Source organism: Passer domesticus, chromosome 6, assembly GCF_036417665.1.
Source record: "Passer domesticus isolate bPasDom1 chromosome 6, bPasDom1.hap1, whole genome shotgun sequence".
Classification (NCBI taxonomy): domain Eukaryota; kingdom Metazoa; phylum Chordata; class Aves; order Passeriformes; family Passeridae; genus Passer; species Passer domesticus.
The window spans coordinates 38,227,332-38,239,768 of NC_087479.1; the positions used below are offsets into that span (position 1 = coordinate 38,227,332).

A 12,437-nucleotide genomic window follows, 5' to 3' on the forward strand; every position below is an offset into this window, starting at 1 on the left:
CTGATCATGTGGCTGAGTATATCTGTGTGCAGTACTCAAGTCTGATGTGTTCTTTCTGTATGGAAAACATCCCTGTTTCTGAAGAGCTGCTGTATTTTAGAGGATTTGATAGCTGTTGATAATGGATGCGATGGGAAATAGGCAGCCACTAGACACTGAGTTCACTATAATAATCTAAAATGCTCTGTGAATAAATCTCTTGCTCGTCCAGTTCAGGTCAGAGGTGTAACCTTCATAGGCACTGAACTACATGGCTGCAGTGAAGCAAAACAGTAAAGAAAAGGCCACATTAATGGAAAAGCAATGAACAATATTAGAAACCTGAGATACTTAGAAAAACAGTGGTGATCTACTTAGCTGGTATCTGGTGTCCTGGCATCTAAAAGAAATCACCTACACAGTTCTGTTCTCACATAATGCAGCATTTGTTCCGCTTTACACTTTCTCCCCTTCACATGTGCTTCTCATCTTTCCTTAAAATGCCCTTTCCATTTCATATTCCCAGTGGAATTGCCCTACTCCTGTGCAGGCTCTTTTCCTTTTTCCCACTGCCAAGAACTTTGTATTCTCTCTTCCTGTTTTTCCTCATTGTATGGTATTTACTTGCCACTAAAATTTGCTTTTGTGAGCTGTAGCATTCTTGTGAGCTATAGCTTTGCCTTAACAGTATTTTAAAAGAGAAAGAATTCGGGTTTGTTTTATGGTGGTCAGTCATTTAAGGTGGATGTGTACCATGGAACTGCTGTAGCTGTCCACTGGGAGTTTTCCTTAAGCAGAGCCAGTGGCCTTGCAAAGCACAAAGATTACATGATTGCTGTCCCTTCCTGCTCCAGGTGGAGATTGGATATTTCAGCCAGTCTGTTGAATCAAAGATACCTAACTTCTGTGTCATGCTTTATTGGGCAATTTCTTGTACAAGATGTTTAGATTTACTTTCAAAAATTAAAACCCAATATTTCTGTTGCCCTTGTCATCTTCAGCTCACTTGAGTTTACTGCAGTCAGAATACTGGTGACAGCTGAGGCAGCAAGTGAGCTCTGGGTAAACTTTAATGCTAGGAGCTCCTCTGGAGCTGCCATTGCTTGTATTAGGAGCCTCTTCTGAGTTTTGCTCCAGGCTTTACTTTCCTGCAAGAAGGTGTTAAAATGTAGCCCTTCATAAACAGGGAAATCAAAGCCACTATGCAGTTGGTAAAGCTAGCATTTTTATTCTGGAAAGTCTGTCCTGGATTTCATCATTTATTCAAGACTGGTGAAGTATTTGGAAGTATTTTCATCGTTCTGAAGTGTAATTGAAGGAAGCAGTTACAGAAAGCCTTTTGTGTATTTTCAGTGGAGTGGTTACAAAGCCTAGTCAGCGAACAGAGAAAGTCTTCAGAATTAAGGTGATGAATCACAATGTTCAAGTTCAGCAATAACGACTATTAGAATAATTTTTGAGTAACTTATTGACTGGAATATGTTTTAATAGTAATATTTTATGTTACTTAAAAATTGGGAACCTTCAATTATTTTTTATAATAGAAGTTGCACAAAAAGAATAGATAAGTTATCTTGGTTTAGTTGCCTATTTAGAAGAGAAATGAGTAGAATATTCTTGTGTTACCTATTCATCAGTCATATAAATTTTCTGTGTACTCTGATTTCACCAGAGAAAAGTTTGTTTATTCCTGGGGAATTGGAACAATGAGCTTGTGAGTCACCCTACATTGGGTAGCACACCTAATCTGCCTTTTTCCAACAACCTGTCCTAGCAAAACCAAAGAATCAATATGCTTTGCACTTCAGTGTCCCCTTCTGCCCCTGTGATTATCCTTGACTGGGTGTAGTCTGGATTTTATTAAATCAGGTGGGGTGAGGAAGAGGACCCCACTGGATTTTCTTGCTCACCATGTTGCTTGGCTAACTGCCTATCTGTAGATATGATTTGATGTTTCTCTTTATCCCCTTCACAGTTAGGTAGCATAATTTAAAGAAAAAAAAAACAAACAAACCAAACAATGAAATCTTCACAGCTTTGAAAACCTGTAGTAAAGAAAAGGATCCAAAGCTTTATTCAGAACTTGAGAACAGAATAAAAAGGGTCATATATATTTCTCTCTACTGTCATTTTTCAGGCTGTGCTAAAAGGAAATGAAGGCCTTTGCTCAGAGAAACATCTTAGAGAAAACAGGAAAAAATAGTTAACTGGATTTTTGATACGTTTCTTAATTTCTAAGCTTACAGCCTGAAGTCCCTCAGAGTGTTGCACAGGTGTAGTCATGGGTCATAGAACCCTCTTCATAGACCACTGTTTTCAGCATTAGGAATAACTCTTTGTCTCAAGAATCCCCAGAAATTTGATATCCCAGAAGTGCAGTGTATGAAAGCTGAAGAGCAGCTACAGGACTGTGATTATCAGTGAATCCATTGCTGACCTGTAGCCTCATCTGCTTTGTTCAAATGACTCAACAGCACAAGAATACGAATTTTGAAAATGGGAGCTCAGTTATGAAGCATCTGTTAACACCAAACATTAATTAATTTAGAAATGGTTGTGGTTGGTTTCCTGTAGCAAACATGCCCTACACAGACAGGCTTTGTATGCATTTGCTCTGCAGTGCAAGAATTTAATTCTCTAAGTTAGGCATGCTTCCATTTAATTTCAACATGTAGATTTCCATCCAAATCAAGTTATGCAGACTAGCTCCTTGATTCAAATAAATTTAATTTTCAAAGTCCTAGCTCTCCCTGAGAAACTCTGGACCCAAACCTTTCCCAGGACCTCTCCTGTCCAGAGATGCTGCACAAAATTTTAGGCCATGGAATTTGATAGCAAAGGCTCCAGTGCTGCCCTAACCCTTCAGAAAGGTGTGTGTTTGTCATCTTGTGTAAGCTGGCTGTTACTGACACCCTGTGAGTATTCTGAGACTTCAGTGAAGGAACTGTTCTTGTGCACTTGGCCCAGCTGCTCCTGCCAGTAACAACTGCATTCCAGTTTACCACATGACTTACTGGATTTTGCAAAAGACATGTTTCATTCCCATGTGTCTAAAAACTGGGATAGTCTCCTAAAATGATGTAGGATGCCATGAATAGTTACAAAACAAGAGAATGATTTATTGTTGCTGGGAGAAGTGCGTGGTAATTGTTGCTGAACAAGGCATCCAGCTTGCTATGACAGGTCAAAATCTTAGCACAGTTATGTTTTCCATTACATTATGGATGCAAAAAAAAGGTAGAGCAGGTGAAATACATTATGGTGAGTCGTGTCTGCTTGAAATACTTTGGATTTGTTGGTAATGGGTAGTGTGCTTGGGAAATTGTACCATTTAGCCAACGTTCAAAGCAATACACACATTCAAAGTAAGTCAATGCATCTCTCCCTAATTACATTTTGAATATGAGAGTATTTTGCCATGTAATTATCTATTTCTAATGTGTATGGGGTATCTTCTTGTTTGAGTATTTTACACTCTTCTCTGCAGGTTGGTCTCTAGTAGAGCCAAGACCATTTTCTGATACTGAAAAAAGGGATTTATATTAACCAACTAATGACCTATCCAGTGATTAAACTTGCTGATTCTTCCGAAATTCCTAGCTACTAGAAGGAGAAGCCAAAAGTGAGAGGAAGTGAAGGAATAAAGTAGAAGAAATACATATATTAGCAGTAAAAGTATAGACATAATATCCTCACTTTACTAATGGATTTTTTAAATATTAATATCTCCTTGAGTAGGTAGGCAGTAGATGTTCATGCCTGATGCTTCTGCAAAAATGTTTCAATTTATACTCATTTATTGATTATGTTAATTTATATTCATGTAAGCAAGTAGAATGTGACTATTCTGCCTTACTGAGTTGGAACTATATACTGCAATATTGATTTCATCTGTCTCCTGTGTTAGAGACCAAGTGTGAGGCAATCAAGAATCTACCATGAAATATTTTGATCAGGCACCTTTAATCACAGGTCCTGTCAGGATGTAGCATGTTGTACAATGTTCCTCTCAGAGTACCTGAGTTCATGAGATGCTGCTTTGAACCTGCAGAGAGAATAGTAGGGTAAGGGAAGGAGGGAGGAATACTTGTCTTTCCTAAAGTTTCTCTGTCAAAATATTTAGCTGTATTTTTTTAGTAAGAAATTCTGGAATTATGCTTAGGTGTGTCCACAAGAGTCTTCTGCACCTAGTTTAATAATCTTTCTTTGTTGTAGGAATATTAATGCTAATTTTGTGACAAGAGTGCCTTCACAAGATTTCATGTCTGTCTCTACAAGCCTAGAGACCTATGAAAGAGACTATAAAAAATGGAGACATATATGGGCTAGACCTCTAAATAGTCAAGTTTTTCATAGGTAGAAGTCAAAGGCTTGGTAAGGTGAGAGTTCAAAGCACCTCTACTGTGTTTTGAAGGAAGATGAAAAATTCTTGTTCTTTCTGGCAGCAAAGTAAGGGAAATAGGTGACTTAGCAAGGGATGCCTAATGGCACATGTGTTGTCTCAGTCTCAACCTGAGACTGATAGGGAGGAAAAACTAGATTAATTTCAACACTTCATAATATCGCTTCTACTGGGGCTCTATGGAGGTAACTGGGTAGCTGGGAAACCATGACGTGTCAGATGAACTGGCAGTGTCAGCTGCTGACAGTGGTGACAATAGTGACCACTGAACACCTGAGTGGAGCTCTCTAGTAGCTCTGCTGCTTAAAACTAGGGACTACTTATGAAGACCTGCTTTAAAAGTGCCGTGGTTTTAGAAGAGAGAGCCTGAGGTGTCCTGACTATGCAACATGAGCTACGTGTAAGCAGGACTTGGTACACAGGCTAAACAGTGTAGGTGGCTTTGGAGCAGAGGCATTCCTTCATTTTTGGATGTGTCTTCAAAGGCTACTAGTAGCCTGGGCAATTTATGCAAGTGCTTCCTTATGTCTAGCTGTGACAGAACTACCATCATTCTGACACTCAGGGTGTCACATCTAGAATGTCTGTCGAGCTTTGAGGAGAATATAAGCACCAGATTAATACAGTCTCCCTCCCCTTTTCTCCCAAGGAAATTTAGAACAAGATTTTTTGTGGTAGAAAAAGGATAAATACTAATATATTGCTCTTAGGTATTACCTTTGAATGTAAGTTAATAAGTTAGACTCACTGGTGAAATGAAGAGAATTCTGACTGAACTTAATGACCATCCAAACTGACCTTAGGAAGAATGGGGCAGAAAGAGGTTTGCTGAGACTCAGAGCATTGTAATAAGATTTGAGGCAGGGCATTCAGTTTTTTATGAATATAAATAGAATTCAAAATCACCACCAAATAGGCTTCAAAAGCCAAACTTCGTGTTAGGAATGTTAGTGACTGTTAGGAGAGGAACACAGAATAAAACTGAAAACATAATTATAGCACTGAATAAATTCATGGAGCATACTCATCTCCAGTTTTTTGTGTGGCTTGTGTTCCTTTGTCCCTTCTATCATCAGTCCCTCCATCTCAGGGAAAAAAAGAAAAAAGGACTGGGAAAGATGTAAAGTGGCAAATATAATTCAAGGTTTACCACAGTTTCTGTATTCAAGTAGACTGAGTCTCTATATTGTGAAAAAGAAACTATGTGGAGGAAATCTGGGATGCAGGCTTCTTAAATTGTAGGTATCAAAACAGAACAGTTGTTCACTATGTCTCTTTATACAAGAACTGGAGATGGTTAATAAAGTTCTTGAACAAATGAAAGGCAATGTTTATTTTCCCTCATAGCATCTGCAAACTGGGATCTTAGTGCTATGGGTTATTTTGATGCAGAAGTTCACATAAGTCTGAGAAGTGAAAAGAAGAGTTTGAAAAAGAAAAATCCATCAGGACCTATTAAACACAAGGTTACCAGCTGTAGCTTAGTTCAAATGCCTTACCTGGAAATACCTAGAAGCTAGGTGAGCATACAGAAGAACTATCATTCACTATAAACTTGCCTTGTTTGTCCCTTCATTTGTGCCCAGGTGTTACTAAGCAGGAGATACTGGGCAAGGTGGGTCTGATCCATTTGTCAATCATTTTCACTTAAAAAATCCAAGGTTCTTGCTTTAGGACATAACTGATGTTTCCTTTAGGCTAGTTAATTCCTTTATGTGCTTTTCAGAATTTGCCTGTAAACATCTGACAACGATTTCTGTGGAAAGCTGAGTCCTACCCATTGTCCCTTTCGGCCAGTGCTTTGTATCTCACTGTGTCTATGCATTCCAGTATAAGTTTCCCTTTTTTAAAATATAGAATACTGGTATACCTATGATATTTTGTGCAACTGTGGGAAGTGTTGGAATTATTAAAAAGATACTGTGAACTCTCCAGTCAAACAAACAGGATTTTAGGGACACAGGTGATAAGTAATTCGGAATGCTTTACTGACAGTGCTTAAACTCCTCTTTGATTTTTTATTGACACCTTTATTGTAAGATTGAAATCTACAGCTACAAATGTTACATAGTCCTACTTAATGCCTTGTGTTGAAGTGTCAGTCCTTGCCCCGTGTTTGGTCTGTTTGTACTACTCAGGAGAAACAAATGAAGCACTGAATAGACCTGAGCATGGGAACACCTCCAAAGGCATTTGTGTTATGGTCATTGAAGCAGCAGCAGTGATGTATTGCTAATGTGGCAGGTGCAAACCTCCTTTGAACTGCAGCTGCTCTGGATGTCTTACTCTCAAACTTGCTGCTCAGAGATGTCCCCTCAGATGGCCTGAGCAGATCTGTGCTGTGTCCTGCAGAGCTCTCTCACTGCAGCATTTCCAGCCCCCGACTGGGAGGCAGCCTGTTGGAGAGCGCTGCCAGCCTGCTGATTTACGTCATGCCCAGGTTGCTCCAACTTACCATGGGGCACACTTAGAATAAGCTGTACAATGGAATAAGCAGCTTATTTGTCTAGTCATACTAACATTTTATGGTCTCTTTTTAATCAGCATAATGCATTTTACAAAATTCTAGGTAGGCAGATATTCAGCTAGAGCGTATTCTTCTGCCTTCCCCTTCTGTGTCCAGTTACATGCGTCCCCCTAACCTTGAAGATGGGGTGAGCAATCTCCTGCTGCTGTTCTCCTCTAGTCTGTGATGTCTGACTGTGTGGAGTAGTGTCTAAATGCCTGTCACAGCCCGTTTTGCACACGAGTGCAAAAAGGCAGGTTAGTGGGAAGTACACAGAATTGGTGACATACTGAGTTGCAAAGCAAATGTTGGTTGCTTCGAGGCTGTAGAAGGCAATACATACAAATGTTAATTCATTATGTCAATACAAATGCTCTCCTCTTTAAAAAGCCTTGGGATGCCCTCAGCCATGTGGTTGTCATGTAACAGCACATGGCCCTTTTGCTGTAACAACATATGGCCCTTTTTGTCTTCTTCATTAATACTACAATTATTTTCCAGAATTAAGGAATATTTTGCTTGAGTTTCAGATATGTCTTCCTTTCCTCACATTTTCATTTGAATAGTTTAATTAGTGTTTTTCTCACTAAGGCCATCTCTTATAATCCAGTTCTCCTTGCTTTTGTGACTTCTTCCTTTATAGGTCTTGCCACAATCAGGCTTTTGTTCCGTCATTGGAGAATTTTTTATTGTCATAGTTGCTAAACAGGAATAAAGCAGTTATTAGCATTTTCACATACAGAAGGGTAACTGACACAATTGAAAGAAAACTGATGGTTTTCACCACAGTTTGGGGCACAGTGTTACTGATAAGATAGTATTCAACTTGTCATTTGTCTGAAAAGGGAAAGGACAGTCTGTTTTTTCCAAACTCAGCTGAGTTCCTTGACTCCTGGCCTGATCCACACTCTTCTAGATGATGAAAGCTAGAGTTTCTGCAGATGGAGGAGCAACTATGGGATCAGAGGCATCTAGGACAAGATCCAGTACCTGTTGGTACTGGAGAGCAGGCAGTGCCACAGACAAGGTCCAGTGCAGAACAGGGATGTCCCAAGCCAGCCCAAGGATGTTGAGGTGGTTGTTTGACAAGCACAGAGGGGCATTGGCATGGTGGATTGATTTCACCTTGGGTCAGCCTAACTATCTTCTTCATTTGAGCTGAGAGTTAGCTCTAAATTTGCCTATATTTAAAAACAAAACCCAGAACATCTTGGTTGGTTTTTCATTTTAATATGGCTGCTTATGTTGCTGTTCTTATAGTGAATGAAACACGTGGTTAAAATTGAGTTGCTAGCTCACTTATTTGGTGTCTTTTCATTGCAAGGAAGAAAAAAGGTATGGGTGAATCTGTTCTGAGCTGTCTGTTCTGGTCTGTGCAGCTCAGTGCAGCATGCAGTGTTTACTGCAGACAAAAGAGAAGGAAGTATAGTTAATTCCTGCTGCACCATTTTCTGCGAAACCTGAAAAGAATGGTGGGAGGATTTTGATTTCGTTTCTGTTTTTGTAAAAGCCATTTCTTGTTTCCTAGGGTGTTGTTCACAACAAGCCAGATGTCAGTAAAACCCAGAGCAGAACTCAGCCCTGCTTTTCCTAACACCTTGTGGTGCGCTGGAAGCCCGGCAGGAAAATCTGTCATCCATCCTTAACCCGTCCTATTTTGCCACCATTTCCCCTAAACAGTAACCCAGCAGAGTCCTGCCCCACGCTGCTCTCGGCTGCAGGCTTTTCAGTCTGCACCGATAATTAGACTTTGAGATAAGCCATCTGCTCGCTGGCCCCCGGTGGTGTGTGGGCTCGGCACGGAGCTGCCGAGGGCAGTGGCAGGTCTGCGGCAGGAGGGGCCGGGCAGTGCCACGGCAGCTCCGGCGTGGGGCCCTTTGTGCCGGGTGTCAGACACAGCAGTGCCGCGGTAGCTCGGGCGTGGGGCCCCTTTGTGCCGGGTGTCAGACACAGCAGTGCCACGGCAGCTCCGGCGTGGGGCCCTTTGTGCCGGGTGTCAGACACAGCAGTGCCACGGCAGCTCCGGCATGGAGCCCTTTGTGCCGGGTGTCAGACACAGCAGTGCCACAGCAGCTCCGGCATGGAGCCCTTTGTGCCGGGTGTCAGACACAGCAGTGCCACAGCAGCTCCGGCGTGGAGCCCTTTGTGCCGGGTGTCAGACACAGCAGTGCCACGGCAGCTCCGGCGTGGAGCCCTTTGTGCCGAGTGTCAGACACAGCAGTGCCACGGCAGCTCCGGCGTGGAGCCCCTTTGTGCCGGGTGTCAGACACAGCAGTGCCACGGCAGCTCCGGCATGGAGCCCTGCGTGCCGGGTGTCAGACACAGCAGTGCCAGAGCAGCTCCGGCATGGAGCCCTGCGTGCCGGGTGTCAGACACAGCAGTGCCAGAGCAGCTCCGGCGTGGAGCCCCTTTGTGCCGGGTGTCAGACACAGCAGTGCCACGGCAGCTCCGGCGTGGAGCCCTTTGTGCCGGGTGTCAGACACAGCAGTGCAACAGCAGCTCCGGCATGGAGCCCTGCGTGCCGGGTGTCAGACACAGCAGTGCCACGGCAGCTCCGGCATGGAGCCCTTTGTGCCGGGTGTCAAACAGCGCTGCCCGCAGCGGCGGAGCGTGCCCTGAGGAAGGCAAGCGGGCTGCGAGGGCAGCGGCCTGAATGCCGCGTCGAATTCATTATTTCATCGCGCTTTGGAGCATCCAAGCAGGGATGGGAAGGCATGTTTTGCCCAGGTTAATTCTGGCTGATTATAAATGGAAAAACCTGGCTCTTAGATGTTGTTTGCTCTGTGTTTTGGCAGTCTTGTCCCCTTTATTCAGATCAGCACTACATGAAGCTGCAATGGGATAGATAACTCAAATTAACACCTTATTAGCGGTTTAGAGGTACTAGGCATCAGTTTCGGGTTTTGTACTGTGAATGAAAGACCTTCCGTCGTTTAGAGTCACTTCCAGTTCATCCTTTTTTTTCTCCTCTCGCCCATTAGAGGGATTTGGTTAGAAATCCCTTTCCTGTTGCAGACTTCTTTCTGCTGTGACTCTGATGTTGGAGTGCAAAACCATTACTGTTATTATTAATATTATTATCATTACTATTCCTCCAGTCCAGTTCTTACTGGTGAACAAAGAACCTGTCTTCCTCTTCTTCTTTTTCCTGTTGTGCAGTGAACATCTTGTGTGAACAGAGAGGGATAAATGTTTGGTTTCTTTTCTTTGAAAAGTGAGCAGCAGCTTAGCTCAAATCAGTCTCTTTCCGCCTGGCTAGATTAACAGCAGGATAGCTGCGATTTTTGTTTTATTTGACAGGAAACTCCGTACTTGTAAGGGCAATCCCATGAATTCCGGCTCTGTGGGTCGGCTGGCTTCAAGGGCATCCCAGAGGGTGTAATGACCTCATTCTGGATGTAGGAAAAAATTGGAAGACTTTCTATTAACTTAATGGTCAGAAGCTTAAATCCTAGTATTCGGAGGCTAATTTCATATACTTTTCTAGTGATGAGGTGAAATTGTCAACAACTTCAGAGAGAGAACTAGGTGCCCACCTCTGCCTCCAAAAAAAGGAAACAGAAGTGTTGGTGTGTTAATTACTTGGAACATACTTCTGATTCTGCAGTGATGGAAACTGAAAACCCCCGTGTTCAAAGCAGATGCAACAGTGACTGCCATATGCAGTGTGGGGGCAGTGTGGTGTGAGCGAGTGCCAAACCATAGGTTTAATTACAGCTGGGCTCTGATATCCCAGGCAGCAGTTTGTCTTTCTGCCTCGGTGGATGAGATGATATTGGTAGTAAGAGAGAAGGAGGACTAAGGACTAAGCAAAGGATAACGGGGCAAAGGGGAAAAAAAACCTGAAGGACTATCAGTGGAAACCATATCAGATTAACAAACTTTAATTACATTTAATTTTAATCCTTAACATTTATCTAAAATGTGATTGAGGGAAGGTTTATTAGGATTCTGTGTCCCTATAGCCCTTCTTTGAAAGAACGCTGAACAAGATGATTGCTTGCGTCTCTAATTAGAAGTTTTTCCCCTCTTGATCACCTAAAGTCAAATTCATTTACTCAGCTTGAAACAAGGATTTAATTTGATTTTTTTTTTTTTTGCATCAAAAGATGTCTCTCAAACATGATACAGAACCACAGTCTGCTAATCAAGCCAGAACCCATTACCAGCCCAGTTTTATGAATATTCACATCAGAGGGCAGCACCAACCTCATTAGGAAGGGTGTTGCAATCATTATTAAACTGTTGGAGTCCATTATGATTCCAAGTGCTGTAATGATGACTGATACCCGCTGAGGGCAGCTGAGAAGAATACCAGAGCATAATGACCTCACCTTTTTTCATAAGCCTATAGGGCTTTTAAAGGCTTTCAGCTAGTGTAGTTTGTATTCTTCTAATCAAGTGCGTGAAAGTGGTCTTAATAGCCTTGATTCTCTTGCTCAAGTGATGTGAAGAGAAACATAAGAGCAATTAGGGAATCTGGAGGTTATGTTTGGGTGATATGGTAAGTCAGTAATATGAATTCTTTCAGATCTTAGGTCTCTGTTAATGAGTAGATTCTTGTCAGTTGGACTAAAAGCTCAAAATTGATAAGCTGGATCAAGCCCCTTCTCTTCCTTCCTTGTAGAGTGAGAAGATGTACTGCTGCTAAACTTGAGTTTGATCATTTGGGCAGCAGAACTGCTGTAGTGAATGGACCATCAGCACCGGCAGCACAAGCCCTTTCTCCACTCCCCTTTTGCTTCCCTGCTCTGAGGATAACATCCACTTGAGGTTAACTGTTGCTACAAACAATTTGCTACCCCTGTATTGCTTTCTTCAGATCCCTGCTTTAATCAGGCAGAGTGAAAGAAGGTTAGCCTGATTTCTAACTCACAGTCCCAATCCTGCCTTAGTTGTATTTACATGAATTAATTTTGTGCAAATTAGCACAGTAATGGTGGATTTTTTTTTTTGTTGACATTTACAATAACCTGAAGGATGTGTGTAGCTGCTAGTATACTTTCTGAGCTCAGAAGGAAATTTCTGATCCCAGCTTTCACGTAATTTAGGAAGTTGCTTTACCTAACCAGAAAAATTTGTATTGTTCTTGCAGTGTCAAATAGCTGAGATGTCTACTGCTTTTTTTAAATCCTCAAAACAATTTACTGTCTTCTTTTAATTATACTCCTCTGTTCTTTTTGCATACTAGAGATCACCTTTCAACCCAGTAAGAAGTGCCCTCTGGAGTCCTTTGGGTTCTCTCTTTGCTCAGCCCTGAAGGGTGCTGAGCAAGTTGTGGAGGCTGCACGTGCCACCTGTTCCTCCTGCAAGCTGGGACTGGAACCTTGATGTCTCTCACACTGCATCTGTTTTAATGTGTTTTTAATTGACATTTCTTACTACAATCTTCTTTTTATAAACTTGCAAGAGACTGTTAATGCAACTGGTGAGGCTGATTGTAAATTACTCTGTGATAATTATGCTATAAAAAGGGAGGCATTATGGGAAACCAGTTGTAAATTTCATGCAGGACGGTTATGTGCTACCAAAGAGCATCATCTCTTTCTT

The 12,437-nt window shown here is 42.0% G+C and overlaps 1 protein-coding gene across 4 annotated transcripts in view; it reads left to right on the forward strand.

Annotated features, from left to right (window-relative positions):
* The window catches only part of LOC135303213 (transmembrane protein 263-like), a 231,183-nt gene that overhangs the window by 104,802 nt on the left and 113,944 nt on the right, over window positions 1-12,437 (forward strand). The gene's annotated exons all lie outside the window — the stretch shown is intronic.